Genomic DNA, 21,055 nt, shown 5'->3' on the forward strand with positions numbered 1-21,055 from the left:
TCACCTGATACTGTCTTGGCTATCCTTCCTGAACCAGCAACAGAAGAAAATATGTTGTTCCCCACTGTGATTAGTAGAGCTTTTTGAAGTCCTTGACCTTCACCTTTCTACTATGGAGGTACAAAAAAGTGAACTGGCTGATGTCCTGCAGCCTGTCCAGCTGCCAACAGAACTTCTTTTGCCTTTCAATGAAGCCCTAACTGGCACGCTATTGGGCACTTGGACTTAACCATGCTCTGGCCCCACAAGTCAACTGTCAAGTCTTCTCTCACTGTATAACTGCTTAACAAAGCATCCAGTCGCTGACATTTTGCTGGTGCAGATGTCCACCAACAGGGTGATACCCAAATTCTTCCTGACCACACCTCCTGACAGGAACTCAGAACTCTTCAGTACTTTCTGGAAGCAAATGTTCTCCTTGGTCAGCCTTGCCTTGAGGTCGGTCAGTGTAAGCTTTTTACTTCGACCTTACACCAATACACTTTGGGCATGGGTGGAGAGATAGTACCTGTTGTCTTGGACGACGTACTTGCTTCTTTAGCCTGAACCCTTCAAGATGGTCAGAATGCGGACTAATTTGTCACTTGATACTACACATTGCCTGACTTGGTGTTCAGATTTCATGCATGGGTGGGATCCACAGGGGACATCCAGGCGTCTTTAATGGACAAGCCTTTCAATAGTTTCTTCCTATTTGGCGAAAAGGTGGACTCGACGTCCATGGAGTGTTTTAAGGAAAGCTGAGCCATGGCCCACTCTTTGGGCCTTTCAGCTCCAGTGCAGCAGTGCCCAGAACATGTTTGCCCTTTTAGGGGATATTTCAGGGGCTTGGTGTATAGACGTCCCGCAGCACACCTCCCAACCCTGTCGAGGTCAGGGCCATGGGCCCAATAGACAGCGATATGGCCATTCAGGGCAGGTTACATCACAGTGTTCAATCAGCCACTTCCTGCAGGGTTTGCAACTAATTACATCTGACAAATGGATCCTGCAGATTGCCTAACAGGGGTATGCCCTGCCATTCCTTTTTGACCCACCGCCCCTGCCACCTACATAGGAACACCTTTTGGACGGCCATCTGTCCATCTTACAACATGGAGTGTAGGCTTTTATAACCAAAGAGAAGATAACAGCATCAGAAGTTGGGAAAGGTTGTTAATCACACTGCTTCTTGCGCTGAAGAAGGACAGAGGCCACTGCTCTATCCTAGATGTTCACTCTCTCAAGACCTTTCTTTGCAGCGAAAAATTCAAGTCAACCTGCTGAAGTCATAGCAGACTCCTTTTTCAGAGGATTCCTTTCATCCGGAGTCCTGGATATGGTGCACTTTCAAGCCTTTCATCTGGACCACCGAGTCCAGGACATTTGGGCCATAATCCTGATGTTTCATCCTATGTTTCACGTCTCATTGAGAATGGCACTGAGGCCTCTTAACTGACTAGTCCTGCATCCTGCTTGCTAACCATGCCAGATTGCAGAGGCATGCTTTGCAGTGGGAGCTGAAGCCTCAGTGGACCCAGCACCATGGAAACCTGTTGGATTTCATCCAGCCATTGGAGGAGGCTGCATAAGGTCTCTCCCTGCCACTCCCAGAGTTTTCTTTTTTAAATCTTTATTTGTGATTTTATCATGACAAGTATGAAAACATCAGTAAGCCCAGACATAAGGAAGCATTTCAATAATGATGGCAGTTCTATGCAGTGTAGAGGACACAGATAACAGCGGGTAATATGGTGTTGTGATAACATCATGTGCATAAAGGGAAGAGTCAAACAGCGGAGAATTAGGCACAGGAGGAGAAGTGGATAGTGTTTCAGATTAGTCATTGTGGAGATGAGATATAGGCGGCATGTCCAGTCTTTGGATGTGGCTGTGGCCGACAGGCCTGTGCTTCAGATTCCAATGTAAGTAAATAATCTTGGAGAGGCTGCCAAATATCTTTTGGCCACGAGGTTGGGGGTTGGAGAGTGTAGAGTTATCTTTTAGTGTCACAATACTCTAGACTTTTCAGCCAGACCTTGGCAGCGGGTCGGTGTTTACTTCCCCAATTCAGAGCAATCTCGCGTTTGGCCAGGAGAAGGGCAAGTGAATTGTGGGACGCTCTTCAGGATGTCTAGGACATATCCCAACAGTGTCACTAATGGGTCAAGGACAATCTGCATGTCAGTTATGAAGGCCAGCAGGGAATAGACGCTGCACCAGAAGGGGGCAAAGAGCTGAATGTCCACGACGTGTATAAAATTTGCCCCGTCAGTATGACATTTGGGACAGCTAGAGGATCCTCAGTGTCTAGGCGCGCTAAGATTTTAGGGGCGATATAGACTCTGCGTAGGAATTTGTAGTGAATGAGTTTATGACAGTGGTTAGGCTAAATGAGGTGTGTTTGAGCGCAGCAGGCATACCAGATTTTGTCAGTTAAGGAGCGTCCCAGCTCAGCTTCCCATGTGGTCCTGAGTTTCCCATTGCGCGGGGTCAGGAGAGCAATGCAAGCACGTTACAGCCTGGAAACCAGCCCTTTTCTGCCACTGTCTGACCACGAGCATCAGTGGGGTAAACTCATCCGGGGCCAACAGGTAAGATGGCAACAGTGCTCGAAGGGTACTGCTGATGTGTTAAAGGTCCATGTAAGTAGCAGTAGTAAAATGTGTTCCTTCGGTTTGAGGAAAAACCTGGCCATTTTGGAATAGGTTGCCAAAGGTACGTATATTGTAACATGTCCCCTGCCGCCTTTCCTGCCCCAAATTGTGAAGAAAATGAGAAAGGGGCAAGCACAAGTTATACTAATGACTCCAAATTGGGCCAGGAGAGTGTGGTGTCTGGTCTTTAGAAAGTATATCTTCAGCTGTTTCCTAAATTGGAGCAGGGTTGTAGTTCCAGGTCTAGGGAGCATAGATGATCTGGAACGACATCCCTGCATCTATCTGTCAGCTGATGATGCATACTTCATGCTCAGCCTTCCATAACTTGTTTCCACCAAAAGAAGCACATTTTACAAGGACAGCTGCCATGGTGATTGAGAAAACAGGCTGAGCATAATTAACACCTTAAGAAAAAAAAAAAGGGAACAAGCCCCCAAACTTTGAAAAATCGATATCTAACCAAGAAAATGTCAAGAGGTAGAGTGAACCTAAAAAAAACTATTCATCAAAAATATCCTGCAGTAGCTGTCTTTGGTGATTTTTCTGAGTGAGTTGGAAAAACCAAACTGGCTGATAATGCAGTGCATTGGGTGTAATGCATCTTCAGGAATTGATGTATGCATAACGTCAGCATTATAATGTTGATGTCCTGTATTATGAGCTGCATATTCCGTTAGTTTGATTTTTCGTTATAAAAATGTTTAAAACTAGTGTTTTCTCTTAAATGTACTTTCTGCCCTATTTGGCTGATATGCTGCATTTTAGTTTAAAAAAAAGTATGTATATATATATATATAAGAAAGTGTTGCCTACTATAGGACGGTCCTGCACATGCAAAAATATATGGAATGTGTGAGTGGAAATGGTTAACTTTTTATGAATATCCGAGCAGAGAGTGTCTTTGTGAGTTAAATGCATGTAGAACACAGGCTCCACCGACCAACTCATGCCCGCTGATTCACACATCTTAGTACCATGAGGTGTTTAGGAATTTCATCCCAGCATACATCGTTCTTCACAGGGTGTGTCGTTGTTTTTACTTTGAAGCTCTGACCCCCACATTTTCTACTTGCGCTGGGACAAGGCGATTTAGGGATTGCATTCTTTAACCATCATCTAAGTCTACATGGCCTGAGATAAGGTAGACCAGTTCTCCTACCACATGTCAATGAGAATGTTTCTTACTTTGTAGCAACAGCCTCAACGGGCAAAGCCAATGGCATTTGATAGAACTCTAAATCCCTATCTGCCCTCCTTGGTGGATAGTATGGTGCCTTGCTGGCTTTGAAGCAGGGCCTTCGGACTGCGGCAGTCTAAACTAAACATTGTCTTGGAGTAGAGTGTCTGTAATTGATTTTCTCCCCATGAACACCCTAATAGAATAACACCTGTCATTCTGCGTACAATGCTGAGGGCCATTCTCTCCCCTTGGTGATTACTATTTTAAGTAATATTTACCTGATTCTAGGACCTGCGATGCTTCCTTGCTGCATTGGGAGTGTGCCCCAGCCTTCATCAGAAGCTGGCTGACCCTTGGTCTCTATGATGCACACAGATTCTTCTTACTCAGGTGAGGCAGGATGTAATGGAAGCAGAATTGTTGTTTTTGGCCACAGAAGGCTTGCCTCAAATTGATCTTTACCTAATTCAATACTAACCTGTACACACTAAAATGAATTAAATCAAATAAAACCATAAAGCTAAATAGTTACATAAAATGTATAATTTACCCAACTTGACTCCAATTTACATTCAGTTACATTGAAATAAATAATTAGCCTTAACCCAAGTTATAGAAACTGATGGTAATTTTAAAGCTAGCCTTAATCTAAAATTGATTTAAAAATAAGCACCCATATTGTAAACCTAAGTAAAAGTGTTTGTTTTGATGCTGATCCTTGGACTTGTATTATTCAATGCGCTGGCCTCCCCAGTGGCATTGTCAATAGTGATAATATTGATGTAGTGACACAACGATGTGCTGTATGTGGGGTAATAGAGGGTGAACCCAGCTAAACAAGCAGAATTTGTATTTTGCGTGCCTGCAGCAACAAAAATGCAGAAATGCTTTGCAGAATTCATACCCAATCAACTGGCTTCAAGGCTGCTGTAAATGAGGGGAAAGTAACTGCCATCCTTCCGCCCAGCTCAGGTAAATAAATCATCATACGATATGTGAATCTCAGATGGTAAAAGGGGAGAGGGTTGACTTTGATCATCTCACGTGTCTCAAGAACCCATGTGAGGGTCTTACATATTTCATAGTTAGGAAGTTAATTGTTTGCAGAACATGCATATAAACAGTTTACCAAGAAAATCACGAGTTATCACAGCAAAGTATTTGGATAGAATATATGTAAAGCCCACTTCGTGACTCCTCCAAGCCTACAGTCTCCTACAGAGATTATGCAGTTTCACCAACCACTGGAATTCTTAGGATTGATCAAACAACACTTAAAGGAGAGTGCAGCTAAAGTCCACTATTAAATACCTTGTATGGCCTGGCATTATTTATTGAATAAAATACGATGACTTGACAACTCAAACACTGTTCACTAGTTGGCTGAAAAATTAATTTTTGCCTTTCTCACTGTGAAATCTGTTATATGGCACCATTAGAACTTGTTGGTCCAGGTTTCTGACTCCCTGTCCTCGCCTCTCCTGATTCCATCTACTCTCTTGAGGTGAGAATTGCAAGACTTGAGGCTATTTAGATTGTAGGTTCTATTCCAGGTTCATTTTGCAGGACAAAGGCAATAGGAGTGTGGATGATAGATGTCACTCAGAAGAATCAGGGCAAACCAAATATTAGATTTTGTATGGGCTTTACGTTCCAATTAGAGTAAAAGAAGTTATGAGAGGTAGACTGTGCAGAACAATGTACTTTGGGTATTGTGCAGGCAGTGAGCAGCAGGACATGGCTCTTCCCTTCATTTATATTAATCATGCGTAAGACTGTGCTGTAAGAACAGATTTCCTCCAGGGAATAACTTCAAAAGTCCTACCAGGAGATGGATGGAAAAAACACAATTTGTCTTCCCTTACAAACCTTCCATGGTATACATTTGTGCTCCATCCCTTCCCCCTTTTTGTAATCCAAGAATATGAATTGGATTTACACACTATCCTTATGGAGATGTATGCTTGCCCTTTTACCTCTCTGGGATGTGAGGCGGAGGACCTAAATCACATGCCTGGGGCGAACCTCCCACCCTGGGCCACCTTTCTCATTAGTCTAGCTCTCCTGGAAATGTGTTGGGTGTTGAATGGTCCCTGGTCCCTGTGGCAACCTGTGCCCTCCTTAACTTTAGTGCATGAACTGAGGCACCATTCAGATCACAGCTCCTGGTAGGTCAGCTAGAATAAGGCTACGGGCTACATTAGTGGGGACATCAACTGGGCAATGATTCTGTGAGCCGAAAAGTGCTGGAATTGTGTGGCATAGAAATGCTGATGGGAATACATAAAATAGAGTTCTGGAAATCGTGGTGGTAACCGGAGCATTGTTACCGATTGCCGAGTGCAGCCCATAAAAGAAGCGGCTTATCTGGAACAGTTATCTTAAAAGAGTCTTTGTACTTTCTTTAGGCCTTTATGTATTATTTTCTTCACTAGTGAGTGCTTCATAATAATTATCCTTTCTGAGCTCCAAACAATGGACCAGTTGTTAACTTGCCACTTGAGGTATGCATATTTATGCACAGTAGCAGCTCTTCTGCTGCAGCATTGTGGGGGCACCTACCCACACCCTGATCACTAACAGTGGAGTCATGACCATGTTATTGTGTTTTATTTGTATGGTGTTTTTCTATTCTTTATGATGTCCCAAAGAATTGTCAAGTAGTGGAGTAAGAGGGTAGTCCATTTGTTGTGCATGGTTGGTACATATGATATACGAGTAGCTAAGTTGACATGAATATGACTTTTCCATTCTCCACCGAACATATCTTCTGTGGATTTAGATGTGCCTGCCATCTCTTGGTACACAATGTTGTACTGCCCTTTTTCTGCGTAGAATATAACCCTTAATTGGCACTGTTGTGGGCTATGCTGAAAAACCCTTCACTACTTCTGTCCCCTCCTAAGGTGTGGGGAATAATAAATGATTCTAGGTTTGTGTATACTATGGCACTTTTCTTTATTTCTACTTATTGATTAGTCTCCTTAAGGTATTATGTTGATTTGTTCCAAATATCCTCCTTTTGAGTCTCTGATACTCTTCTTCCAGTCTTTTCTTTTCCTTCTTCTTCTCCTCCTCCCACCTCCTTCGTTCCCTGTTATTGTCTATTCTTTCTTCTGAAGTGGTGTGTCTCCTTTTTTTTTTTTTAATGCTCTCTGGTTTGATTTTCCTTTTAGGCACAGTTCAGGGTCCCGTGGTCATCGCTCTGGAGCCTGCTCTAGCCACGCCCGTCCGGGGACGTGGCAGGTTACCGGGTTCCACGTCTGGAATCTGCTGTCGCTTTCGGTCTTCACTTCGGTCGAGGCACTGTTCTCCAGGGTCTCCTCTCCACTCGTTCGTGCTGTCTGTTGTCTCCCTGCTGGCTCAAAACAAACGAGGGCCTCCTCCTCTCGCCTCGATTGTTTTCTCTCCTTGATCGTCTGCGTCCTCTCAGTCATCCTTCATCTTTTTTCGCCGCACTTCCTCTTCCTGTTTTTGATCGGCATCACGTCGTATGGAGGCGATACTCTCTGAAGTGCCCCGGGGGCACTTCTCTATTGGCCCCAATTGCGCATGAGCTTCAAGGGTGCCGGGAACCCTGTTACATTTGCTCCCCAATGAACAGGGCTGATGGAGTCCTATGTCCGAGGAATGTCTTGAGAGGTAGTCCGCAATTACCATTTGGGAGCTTGGTAAATTCCAGATTATTTTGTATCTGGAATACAAAAGGTTGGAGTGCCATAAACCAAAGTAAAAATCTGGAATTGGTATCTTTATGGCGGGCTAACCACGTTAGAGGGGCATGATCTGTAATCAGCGTAAAAGGGTGTCCCAATAAGTAGTATTGCAAACTCTCTATAGCCCATTTGATAGGTAAGCATTATTTTTCTATGGTTGGATAGTGTTTTTCCCTCTGTAGCAATTTTCTACTTATATACACTATCGGATGTGCTATCCCCTCTTTGTCTTTTTGGGAAAGTACAACTCCTAGACCAATATCTGAGGCATCAGTTTGTAAGCAGAAATGTTTCTTAAAGTCAGGACAGTGTAGAACGGACTTCTGTGTTAGAAAGTTTAGGACTTTATAACTCTTGCTTTGGGAATGGGTTAAGTCACCAAATTTATTCTACTGTTCTTTCCTGAGAAGATTGGTCAAAGGGGCCGCCAGGGTGGAATAATTCTTAATAAAACAATAATAATATCCAACCATTCCCAAAAACGATTGTACCTCTTTTTTTTGTTTTAGGGGGTGGTAGGTTAGTAATGGCATTGTCTTTGTCAATTTGGGGTCGTATATGTCCTCTCTCTATATTATACCCGAGGTATGCAATGGGGTCTCTTGCTAATTTGCACTTCTCTTGGTTAGCTGTTATCCCTGCTTCGAGTTGAGTATGGAATATCTTGGATAAATGAAGTAAATGCTGATCCCATGTCTCACTATATATAACTATATCATCTAAATAAGCTGCGGCATAACCTGTACGGAGTCTTAATATCATGTCCATTAAACACTGAAATGTGGCTGGGGCTTCGTGTAGGCCAAAAGGTGGTACAGTAAATTGATAAAGTCCTGATGGGGTGGAAAAAGCATTTTTTTCTTTATCCTGTGGGTCTAGAGGTATCTGCCAATACCCTTTTGTGAGGTCTAATGTAGACAGATATCGTGCTTTTCCTAGTTGTTCAATTAGTTCATCTACTCTAGGTATTGGATAGGTATCAAAATCTGAGATGGCATTCAGTTGTCAAAAGTCAGTACAAAAACAAATCGATCCATTTGGTTTCGGAACTAAAACAACCGGAGAACACCATGGACTAGTAAGAAGGCTTGATTATACCGATATCTAGCATGTTTTGCACTTCTTGTTCAACAAGCTTTCTAGGGGCCTTCGGTATTCGATAAGGTTTTAAAAAGACTATTCTCCCTTCTTTGGTAACAATGTTGTGTTGGATAAAAGGGGTCTTTCCAGGAATTATGGAAAAGAGTTTTGTATGTTGTTGTAAACTTTTTAAGAGTTGGGTCTTGTTCTCACTAGGTAGATCTGGGTTAATGTGGGGCACCTTCTCTTGTAAGTCTTCCTGCTGAGGGCATACATTTATCTAGAGAGGTTTTATGTTATTGACTAACAAGACGGAGTCAACAGTCAGGTTTGGTATGTCCCCTTCTTCCCACTTCTTTAGACGATTGATATGATATATTTGGGTTTTCTTTGGTGATTCCGACAATTGTAAATGGTAAGTAACAGGGCTTACTCTCTCTAATATTTCATAAGGTCCTTGCCATTTTGCCAGCAATTTGTTCTAGTGCTGGGCAATGGGACCAACACCTTCTCTCCTTTAGCTAGTTCTCTCATATCTTATCATAGTGTTTCTTCTGTTTTTTTTTGTGCCTGTTCGAAATGCAATCTGACATCTTCCCATAGTGTTTGTATATGGTCCTTCAATTGTTGGGTATATTCGAGTATGTCTTTACTTTCTGTTTCCTTCTCTTCCTATTTCTCCACCGCCATATAAAAGTGTTCTAGGTTGTCTACCAAAAACTAATTAGAACGGACTATGTCCGGTTTATGCCTGTACATAAGTTTGGATGGCATACACAACTAATGGCATCTTCTTATCCCAATCCCTTCCTCAGTCTGATATGGTTTTCTTTAGAAGCGTTTTAATAGTACGGTTATATCTCTCCACTAGTCCGTCGGTTTGAGAATGATGGACGGAGGTGCGGATGTGTTTCACACCAAGGGTTTGACATATATGGGACATAAGGCAAGGCAGACATAAAAGGTGTACCTTGATCTGTTGATATTTCCTTTGGGAACCCCACTCGAGAAACGAAACCAACCATAGCATAGGTGACAATTTTCTTAGTCATGCTTGTTAGAGGGATAGCTTCCGGATAATGAGTAGCGTAATCCACAAGGACTAAAAGGTACAGGGGTTTAGAGGTCCCACCAAATCCATTCCTATCCAAGAAAAAGGAACATCAATAATAGGTAAAGGGTAGAGTGGGGCTTTCCGGATCATTCCTGGGTTAATCAGTTGACATCTGGGACATTGTGCACAGAATCTTCGTATGTCAGAAAATACCCCTGGCAAATAGAAATGTCAGAGAAGGTAGTCCTTGGGTTTTTCCCGCCCATAATGTCCTCCCCCAACCTGGCTATGGGCTAAATGAAGTACCTGTATACGATAAGGTGTGGGTAATACTAATTGGCTCTTTTGTATGATACCCTGCTGGACGATCCTATACAAGAGGCCGTTCTGGACAAGGAAGTAAGGACCCACCTGCCCTGTGGATTCTGTGACCACGGTAGCCAAGGCGTGTTTCAGCACGGAATCTTTCTTTTGACTGACTAGAAAGGGCGGTGGACTCATTAACACTGATTTTTCTGTCGGGAATAAAGGAAGAGAACTGTTTTGAATGGCCATTTGATATGTTGTCCTCTGTTCTCTTTTGTCTGCTCAACTTTGCTTTTACCTTACCCGGATTAATGGTGCTGTGTGAGAAGGGAGTGTCTTTGAGCCAGGGGTCTGTTATATGGGTTGCGTTTATGCTTTCCAAGAGTTTAGGGTAAGCGCAATAATCCGTACCTATAATCATATCCTCGACTAAGTGGGGAATTATCCCTACTAGTAAGGGTTCTTCCCAACCTTCCCAGTCTATATTGATCTCCGCTATTGGATAACATTTCATATCCCCATGTATACAGCAAATAGACACGGATTCATCCTGTCACCATTGTTCCTTTGTCAGTAGTTCAGCCTTCATTACTGATTGATTACACCCGGAGTCAACCAATACCTTGATAGATTTATTATTGACTAATATTTCTTTGGTGTATCGAGTCGTGTTTTGGGCTGTGCACAGTACCCTGCACCTGGTTATTCCTGTTTCCATTGGTTCAGGTTTTGGAAGTCGATGTGGACAGTTATGTGCAATATGACCCCTCTCCGCACAATGATAACATTGTTGAGTTTGATTTGGTTCTTTGTAAAGCGTGAACTGGGATTCACCTCGGGACTTTTCGGTAATCTGGGTCTCGGAACAGAACTAACAGGTTTGCTTGCCATTGCTTGTCCTTTGGAGGGTTTATTCTAAAATCAGGGGACCGTGGAAAGCACAGGCCAGTTCAATGGTGGTTGTCTTTGTGACATTTGGATGCGGTTTGATCCACTTACGTGTCTGACTAGGTAAGGCCTCTAAGAACTGTTCTAATAAGATGATCTGTATCACCTCCTCCCTGTTCGTGCTAATAGGGCTCAACCACGTAAGGCCCAAATCTTGTACCCTATAATACAGTGCTCTGGAATTTCTCCATTGGTATCCATCTGGTTTTCCTAAACTTTGTGATAATATTCGTATCAAACCCTACTCTCTCGAAGATAGCATTCTTGATATCCCCATATGGAGTGGTTCCCCCTGGGTTTACTGCCTGGTAGACAGCTTGTAGTGTCCCTGTTAACAGGGGAGCTACATATTGTCCCCATCTTTCTTGTGCCCAGTTTGCTGATGCCGCCACCCTCTCAAAATTCGTAAAGAAGGCATCGGGGTCTTCTCCTTCTGGGTATGTTTGGATGGAGCCACGTAGTGGCTGTGGTGTCTGTCAACTTTTGAATAGCTGTCTCATAGACTAACTGATTGTTCCCTATGATAGTAGCTTGGCCTTTGAGAGCATTTTGCAACGTCTCCCTATCGTTTCTGGGTTCTCGCAACTGTTCTTCCCACACTATCTGTAAATGTCTCTGACCTTCAGCCAGTTGATTGATCATGTCCTCTAGGGAAGGTTTCTCCTCCATCATCCCTTTTCCAGGTAGGGACAAATCTCACTTCTGACACCAAGATGTCGTGGGCTATGCTGGAAAACCCTTTACTACTTCCGTCCCCTCCTAAGGTGTAGGAATAATAAATGACACTAGGTTTGTGTATACTATGGCACTTTTCTTTATTTCTACTTATTGATTACTCTCCTTAAGGTATTCTGTTGATTTGTTCCAAAAATCCTCCTTTTGGTTCTCTGATACTCTTCTTCCAGTCCTTTTTTCCTTCTCCCCCCCTTCTTTCCCTGTTATTGTCTATTCTTTCTCCTGAAGTGGTGTGTATCCTTTTTCCTGTTTTTTTTTTAATGCTCTCTGGTTTGGTTTTCCTTTTAGGCACATCTCAGGGTCCACTGGTCATCGCTCCAGAGCCTGCTCTAGCCACGTCCCTCCGGGGACGTGGCAGGTTACCGGGTTCCACGTCTGGAATCTGCTGCCGCTTTCGGTCTTCACTTCGGTCGAGGCGCTGTTCTCCAGGGTCTCCTCTCAGCTCGTTTGTGCTGTCTGTTTTCTCACTGCTGGCTCAAAACAATCGAGGGCCTCCCCATCTCACCTCAGTTGTTTTCTCTCATCGGTTTGTTCGTCCGTGTCCCCTCAGTCTTTCTTCATCTTTTTTCGCCGCACTTCCTCTTCCTGTTTTTGATCGGCGTCACGTCGTATGGACGACATACTCTCTGAAGTGCCTCTGGGGCACTTCTCTATTGGCCCCAATCGCACTTGAGCTCCAAGGGTGCCAGGAACCCTGTTACAGGCACCCTCTGGTCTTATAAGGGCTTTAAAGAAAAACTTTATTCAAGAACATAGGGTTGCCTGAGATTTTAGAGATGTGTTACAAGGTCATTGAATTACCCCCTAAAATATTCTTAACATTTGTTATAGAAACTACCTGTTCCTATTCCAGTGTGGTTAGTCCTGAGTAAACATTTCAGCAGGACATTTTGTACAGATGTGTATTATGACTAATATTGTATTTGCTGCAGAAACCGCAATTTTTATCGTTTGTGCCCGATACGGTATATACATTTTCAGCTTCTCCTTTGTTATATGGCACTGTTGGATTTTAGTGAGTTAATCCCTTTATTGGTAGATTATTTGTTTTTATCAAATTTCATTAAGATTTATTTAGGCCACAAGGGCCGTAAAAGCATAAACATTTACAAACAATATAATACAAAAGACAAGAACATAGAAATCTATAAAAATAAAAATAAATTAAGAAAAGGACCGTACACATGATCTTTAAATTATTACTTTTAGGCATATGATAATGAAACAACAAAAACATTAAAACTGCAGTGTAAAAATACACCGATGTCCAAATCAGCTGTCCAAGCGTTTTATATCGTATTGTATAAGGAGATACTGTTCCTGTTAATTTGCCATGTCGCACTAAGGAATTTCGAGACAGCGATGGCTAACATTGGTCGCAAATCAGTCCTAAGAATGCAAAGGGCATTAGAGTGACTCTGAAGACCTAGCAGTCTACAAGCTGAAACTAACCACTTTCTATGCAGTGAAATTTATGCTGGGCAGGCAAATAAAACTTGGGATAAACTCTCATCCTTGTTGTTACAAGCTGGGCATACAACGGCTCCCCCATCCGACCAGTTTGAAGTAAATGACCTTAGAGGTAAGGCACCTACAAGGAACTGAAAGTAAAGTTTCCTGTCTAAGGGAGCCAAAATATGACCCCAAAACACCTCATAACTGCTCTCACTTTTAAAATCAATAGAATCAGGCAGTAATTTTTAATGAAGAGTAGCCTCCAACTTCCCCCTTTCTGTAGCCAACCAATAACACTTTTTTTTAAACCATCCTTTGAAGGTAAATTAGCAGACTCTGGACAGTCCCACAATTCAGGTAACCACAAAGAATAAAGTGCTTTCTTGATGCTCCTATACCAAGGTACTTTAGTAAAGGAGTCTGCTTTCTGAACGGTCTGCAAGACTCCTACATAATGTGCTAATTCAGGGGCAATCCATAAGCGCCTCCAATAAATTAGACGCAGTCTTGCTTTCCCTTCGAGCTTTCTGATCCCCAGATCCTTGAATAATGGAAACAATGGGGTACTTGGTGGCAGAGCAACTAAACTACTCACAAAAGTACTAACTATTATAGATAACTCATCAATATTAGAGAACCCCACAGCTTTAACTTCATAAATCTGTAGTGCTGGTCATATAGATTGTGTATGAGACTGGTATGTTCCTTCAATAAAGCACCTGTGATCTGCTTAATAGCAGTCTTGGTGATCTGCTTAATAGCAGTCTTGGTGATCTGCATCCTCTAGGTCATGCTTTCTGCTACCGTTATGCCTAGGTATGTTAAACAGTCAACAAATTCAATGGGGGGGTTCCGCCCAAAAGAATACTCCCCTTAAAATACTTACGAGAATTGAACGACATTAGCTTAGTTTTTGTTGTGTTGGTCTCCAAGCCATGAGCAGAACAAAATTAGTTAAAGCGTGTAACCAGTTTCTGCAAACCGCTTGGTGATGTGGAGATAGTGTCATCTGCAGATAAAAGAATTGGAATTTTTATTTTCCCCAAAATAGAAGCATCTGTCTCTACCGGAGTCAGGAAAGCGACAACATCATTGATAGACAGTGAGAATAGGGTGGGCACCAGGACACAACCTTGCTGCACCTCCCTCAGTACCGGTATCTCATCTGTCACCTGGCCTTGATCTCCCCAGCTAACAAGCGCGTACATGTTCTTGTGTAAGCGAACTAATATTGAGAAAATGTGAGGGGGGCAACTGCATATCTGATAAGGCCTTCCATAAGCTACCATGAAGGGACTAAGTCAAACGCTGACTTTAAATCAACAAAAGCTACATAAAGATTGCCCTTTGCAATTGTCACCATTTTCCAATATAGCCATAAGAACTGAAAAACCTGGTCAATGGTAGAAACCTTTTTCCGAAAGCCAGCCTGAAATGGACTAAGGATACCAAGATCTGTTATCCATTCCTGAATCTTTCCCATAACTCATCTACAAAGATTTTCTGCACACAATCTAGGAGACTAATAGGCCTATAATTGCTCGGCAAAGACCTATCCCCTTTTTTATATATTGGTACTTCAGTAGCACCCCTCCAGGCATCATTGATAGGAGCCCCTGCAGCAATTGCATTGGCTGTGGCAAGAATATAACAAGACCATAACTCCTTATGCATCAGGAAAAGATCTGCCGGTACACCATCAGGACCAAAGCTCCGACTACGCTTTTGCCTCAAGTGATAAAACACTATCAGACAGCGCAAACATTTGAGTGTCAAAAGTTCCCGACGTGCCAGAGAAAACAAAAAACTTCCCTTGCTCTTCACAACTGAAATCACAAGAATATAAAAGGCTAAAGTGATCGGCCAGGGCAATATTTGTAGTGACTTCCAATGCACTCATATCTTAACCCCTGGCAACTATTGACCAGAATTCAAAGGAGTCCTTAACTAGGGCTGCATCATTTAATATACCTCACCTCTGATCGTCCTAGGTTCGCTTAGCTTTTGAAATAGCCTTATAGGAATGGTGATAGCGAAAATGTACTTGGATTGATCGCTCTGATCAATGAAGAATTTAAAGTTCGGCAGTCATTATTAAACCAAGAGGGATTCCCACTCATTCTATGACTTCCCATCTTAACAGGGACATTTGCTTTTATCAATTAATTCTGTTTTGGCTGTCAAATTTCCCTGCCCTTGAGACCCACTGCATTGTGCTCACACTAGACTTCTAGTCTCCTTCTACTCTGTAATTCTCTAAATTATTATACTAGTGTCAGTTTCCTCTAATTACACCATGTTTTTCCATGCTCGGAGTACTCAGAGAATTTCTTCATTTTCATTCATGTGTTCTGTAGAGAAGTGAATAAAAGCAGATGTGTGAACTGAACAAAAGTATGTAGTGTAGAAATGTACAGAGTGAGCACATTACTTTGTGGAGGTTGTGCGGAAGCCGTGTATGCTTGGGCTAATAATTTCAGACATTATTTTATGCTTATCTCTGTTTTAAAGATTAATAAGCTGCCTCCAGTGATTGGCCCTTTTACAGTTATTTTCTACTTCACGAACCCGATAGTCTAGCCATGACTATCTTCACATTGTGTGGATTGTGCAACGATTGGTGCCTAATCCACAGTTATGCCGTCTTCCAGACTTGGGTCAAGTTATAAGCGCCTGCCTCTTAACAACCCTACTGCACATTTTGTTCCTCAGAAGACTTCACCCTTTATTGAATGGAACCAACTGCACCTCCAAGGCCTACCTTTGAAAGTTGATTAACTTGAAACCAAAGAACGAGGTGAAGAAAGGACAGTAAGAAACGGGAAGGAAAACCGCCACCTCTTTAAATTATAATGTTTAGCGCATGCTTAGATGGAATGTTGAGACTGTAAAATAGGAGTGTATTAAATATTTAAAGAAGAAGTCGAACATACATCTTGGGATCATAAGATTCCTTAATGGTTTGCATCTTATTGGGGAGTTGGTGTCCCACACTTCACGTTCGAAGTATTCATGCTTATATAGATCCTCATACCAGACAGAATAAATTATTTTATATTTTATGAAATGTGTGTCTTTTTGTTGATTTGATATGTAATATTGATTAGTTCTGTGCACACTGAATATCACGTTACTGCTTTCTCCATGTCTTGAAGAAAACCGCTGCTTTGTTTTAGTTTCTACCAGCACTACCTGTAGGAAGGGTTAATCCGCCTCTGTGGTGTTCTTTCTGTGCACAAGTGATATTTCAGTGGTAAGCTATCAAGTTCATCTCTTTTTTAGTGGGTGACATATCCACTGCCTAGCATGGGGCTAGCAACAGTTAATTCAACCCAAAAAAAGGTAAAGTTAAAAGATCACAGAAATCTTTTCCAAATATTGGACTCTGCCTAGTCTCCATCGCCAGTCTTCTGCTTCGTCTTTTCTGTTGATTTAAAAGGACAGGATTCCACCTAATGCTTTAAGTTACTTCTCAAAGGTGTGGCAGGTACCACACACTTGAACACACATCGTATATAGCTTTGTTCCTTTTTCCCCCCAAGATGTGCAAGTTGGACTCTGCTTCTGTCATGTTCACTGAGGAGGTATTTTCATTTTTACGCTTTTTTAGATCGGCAGTCTATTCTGGACTGTGGGGTGAAGCTAAGTGTCTCGTTCGTTCGAGCAGTGTGCGGGGTAAGTGTACAGTGGCACCTAAACAAGTAGTTACATCTCTAGTGCCCAGTTAATAGTCGCCTAGCCGATGAGCCGTGAACTGATGAGTGGTTAGTGTATTTGTAGAAAGCTGGTGTGCTCAAATTGTACCGTAATGTCTTTAAGCACTGCTTACCACTGCATATGGCTGAGTACCCCACATACCTCTGTGCTGTCAATTCAAATTTGTAGTGGGAGGTTATTTTCCATTCCCTATACAATGGTTTGGGGCGTGTGGTCAATCAGACTGTTGCTCACTGCCTCAAAAAACTGATTGTCACTGAAACTAGGTCCATATACGTTTACTATTCTTATTTCGGTTTACACCAACTTCATTTTGTACCACACTGCAGTGTTCTATGCTATCTGCTATTCCAGGAGTAGGTCTACATTGTGTGCCACGTCCCTGGAGTAGGTTGAATAGGCAGAAAATTATACGTATGCAAATTTTGAGGGAATTGGGTGGGACAATCTGATGGCCATATGAGTCTCCTGTAATAGTGCAATGTCAGATTTGTACCTGTCCAAATAGGCCATCACTTGTCATGCTGTGCCATGATTATTAGGCCCAGACTTTCCATATGTCAAGTGAATGCCTTTGGTATCTCCACCTGTGTTATTTAAGGGTGCCGTTAGCCTGTACCAGTAATGATTTCTAATGATTGACTGCACACAGTTGTAGAGTCAGATTTGTAAAGATATGTCTGTAATTCACAATGTAACAACCCGCACCCCCCTCACCACCCTTACTAAGCCTGAAATTTTCGATGAAGATACCCATAATAACGTCTTTTAACTTAAAACAAAATCACATGTAGGCATGACAAGCTCAAGAAAAATAACCACTGCATTCTCGCTGGGGGAAGCCAGACCAGACAGTAGAGTTATGGAAAAAAATGAAAACCTGCGTTATACCATGTTGTATATGTTAACATAGACTAATAGGACAATAATTGCTTTAGGATGTTTACTACGTTCCAGTGCAATTACCTGAGCAGCTTCACAGAATCCCTTACATATTTTTTAATAGTGCAGAGTAGCTCAGCCTGCTTCCCAGCCTGTGTCCAGCTCAACCAGCAATGCAGAACATTCAAGATCAGATCAAGGATGACCAGACCTCATTTTGGTAGCATCAGCAAGCATCCCTAGGATATATATTACTCGCTGGGCACTCGCTGTCTCTGATACATTCTGGAACTGGATTGTTCCAATCAAATTGTTTTGTTATCCAAGACAATGAGAAACAGTAAGGGAATACTTTTAAACGTTAGTGCACATTATGTCACCCACAACATTACACAATTTTATTGAGGAACTAGCCATCTGGGTCCTCCAACTGGCTCTCTTTTATGTTTTTTGCTGTTGCAGTTTTTTTCTTGTTAATCAGCGTTGACATTGTCTTTGAGTCTGAAAAAGTGGGACTTTCCTTTAGTGAAACCTGAGCATAGGCGGATGCATCACTGCATAGTGGATTTCAAAGTCTCCCTCCTGCTTTTTAATTAGTTTAAATTTCCTTCTCACCTCTTGCACCAATTGTGTGAAGTCTGTGGGAAAAGAAGAGGACGTATCCTTCATTCTGTATGTCTTTTCTTTCTCTGGCCATTAAAATATTTGGTCACGGACCCTCATAAGGCTAGGTGGAGGTCCAGGAGGTCCTGTCTGTGCCAACAAATAATGTCCAGGCCATTTTGGCACAGCTAAAAGTTTTTGGCGCTGGAAAACCCTTGAGGTCTAGAGTTTCATTTCCAGAGAATTCGTAAATACTTTTCTTGCCAAAGTCAATGCTAACTCCTAATCAGAACACATTCTCGACAACGTCTGCACCAGGCCATCTCAGGGAAAAGGAAGGCCAGACAGTCGCAAGGCAGCACAACATTTAGTTTGACCCCCATACTGACCACATACAATAAAGCCCACCTACATCACCACTGGTCAGTCTTAAAACGCAGAAACTTACTTTTGAGGACCCTGTTTCTGCGTGTGGCAGGGTTATTTGTATGATAATGGTGGATGTTATATGCAAAGTATGCTTTATTGCATTTGCATTTAAACCTAACTGCACTTTATATCTGGCACTGCTTGTGCAGGCATAGGACCTAGAAAGACAAATTGTTTTATGCTAATAACTGTGTGCCCCACCTCCATGTTTTTAGTTTAGAAATCTCCTGTTTTTCAAACTCCACCATATTCTGACACAGATCAACCTAACAAGACAGATAAGGAAATCTTTCCACTTCTATAATGCCTGTGTTTAAACTGTGGCTGCAAGGAAGGATCACCTACAGAGATCCGCCTTAGAAGGAAATGAAGGTCCGCCTTGCAGAGATCCATTTTAGAAGGAAAGAGGGAAAAGTAGGATTAGGTTCCTGGTGCTTCTGCAGAAGGATACAGTGCATGTTGCATTTTTGTAGCAAAGCAGGTGCTGGGTATGAGTGACTACTCCTCTCTCCACCATTAACAAGCAAGGTACAGGATGTACTGGTGCAGCGGCTCAGTTAGACACAAGAACCACTTGCTGGGGGGAGATGCTAAAGGAATGAATTTCCAACAGCCAACCCGAGGAGAGTATAAAGTATGCAGGGAAATTATTGACAGCGTGGCATAGGAGAAACCTAGTAATATGATATAGCAATTTAGGTTAAATGGTTGAAGCTATTGTTGACATATTGGGTAGGGAATAGACTTGACTTAGGTTAGGGATGTGTGATAAAATATTTGAACTTTCTTAACCTTTTCCTTAGTATATTATCTGCAGAATTGCTAATGATACTCATGATCATTCGTTAGAAAGGCAAGTACTGCATAGTAAATAGCCATATAATTGTACAATACCAGCCATGGTGTGTGCATATTGATTCAGAGCACAAGGACTGAAGTGTATCATCACCTGGATATTAAGAGGATCAAGTGACTGCACATACTCTCTGTCTAATAAAGCATACCTTGTTAGAGGAGCCGTGAAGGACACATGACAGTTCTCCTTTTCTCTGAAAAGGAAAGATTTCCTTTTGGAACTAAGGTGATCAGCTGGGTGTGGCTGTAGTAATATTGGGGCAAACACAACACTTACTGAGGAATTGAAGGCTTGCCCTATTCCAAAGCCAGAAAAGCCTTAACAGGTTTCCACTCCTGTCCAGCCGCAGGTGTGTCTGGACATGCTGACTCCGATCAAGGTCAGTTTTCAGATCCAATTCCAACTTATCAGGAGTCTAGGGACATGAATGATCAAGATGATCTCTGGGAAGATTACATGACTGGCTCTCAAGACGATGTGTCTAGAGCTGTACCCAGTGAAGGCATTATCACCAGATGATCCCAATCACTGTGCTGTAGGACAACGTCCCAACGCCATGTAGAGCAGGAGGATGATTTCTTATTAGGAACATTTTGTAAATTGAGCGCTCAAGGCTTCTATGCTCAAATATTCTGCTGGAAGTTTTAAAGACGCGTCCAGGCTAGGACAGTTACTCCACAAGTGGAAAGGAAATTCAAACCAGCTCCTTAGGACCCAATCTTCATTTGTGGATATGTTTCCTCAAGCTCTATGGTATTGCACATGCCAAGAAAAAAAGCATTCATCCAGATAAAGCAAGACCATAGATGTGGCAGGGAAAAGGGTAGCAATGTCTGCAGCCACTCAATGGCACATTGCGAACTCATCACATTGCTAACTAGGTGCAGTAGAGACCAGTGGGATGAAATGGAACATCTGATCAAACATCTTACTGACACCTATAGGAAAAGAGCAATGACAATCATTCAAAAAGGCAATCTATTTTCTGATGCCAGTATTTGTGTGCCTTGGAACGTCACAGATACACCTTTAAGGCGAATTAGCATCTGCATGCTTTTATGTTGCCATTCGTGAGTTAGAATTTCTGACTCTGATCCGAAGTGCAACAGCACCGTATCAGCCTTCCGTTGGATAGAGAACATTTGCTAGACACCAGAGTATGGGCACAGTCAAAGCCTTTGTTACAGCACCTACAAGGGAAAAGTCTCCCCTGCTTCCGAGCACGGTATCAAGTCCATCAGCATTACTTTCAGGAACCCAGCTATGCAAGAATAATAGCAAAAGAGGTGGTATCCGAGGAAACTGCTGATGGAAAGGCAGAGGTGACCCTGGTAGAGGCTCCTCAGGCTCCTCTGTCTCAAATGACCAACCATTCGTATTCTTTGATTGCACAGCACTTGAAGGGGACATCTGAGGTTTTACCTGCCATAGTGGCAGCAGATTACCTCAGAACAA

At 42.4% G+C, this 21,055-nt stretch overlaps 1 protein-coding gene across 2 annotated transcripts in view; it reads left to right on the plus strand.

Annotated features, from left to right (window-relative positions):
- Positions 1-16,180, plus strand: part of LOC138246404 (E3 SUMO-protein ligase ZBED1-like) — a 169,139-nt gene extending 152,959 nt beyond the window's left edge. For both annotated transcript variants that reach the window (XM_069200991.1, XM_069200992.1), the window contains one exon: positions 1-16,180. This exon is cut by the window's left edge and continues 12,222 nt beyond it. The gene's annotated coding sequence lies outside the window, so the exon portion shown is untranslated.
- The last annotated feature ends 4,875 nt before the right edge of the window (positions 16,181-21,055 follow it).

The sequence above is a fragment of the Pleurodeles waltl genome, chromosome 7 (genome assembly GCF_031143425.1).
Source record: "Pleurodeles waltl isolate 20211129_DDA chromosome 7, aPleWal1.hap1.20221129, whole genome shotgun sequence".
NCBI lineage: Eukaryota > Metazoa > Chordata > Amphibia > Caudata > Salamandridae > Pleurodeles > Pleurodeles waltl.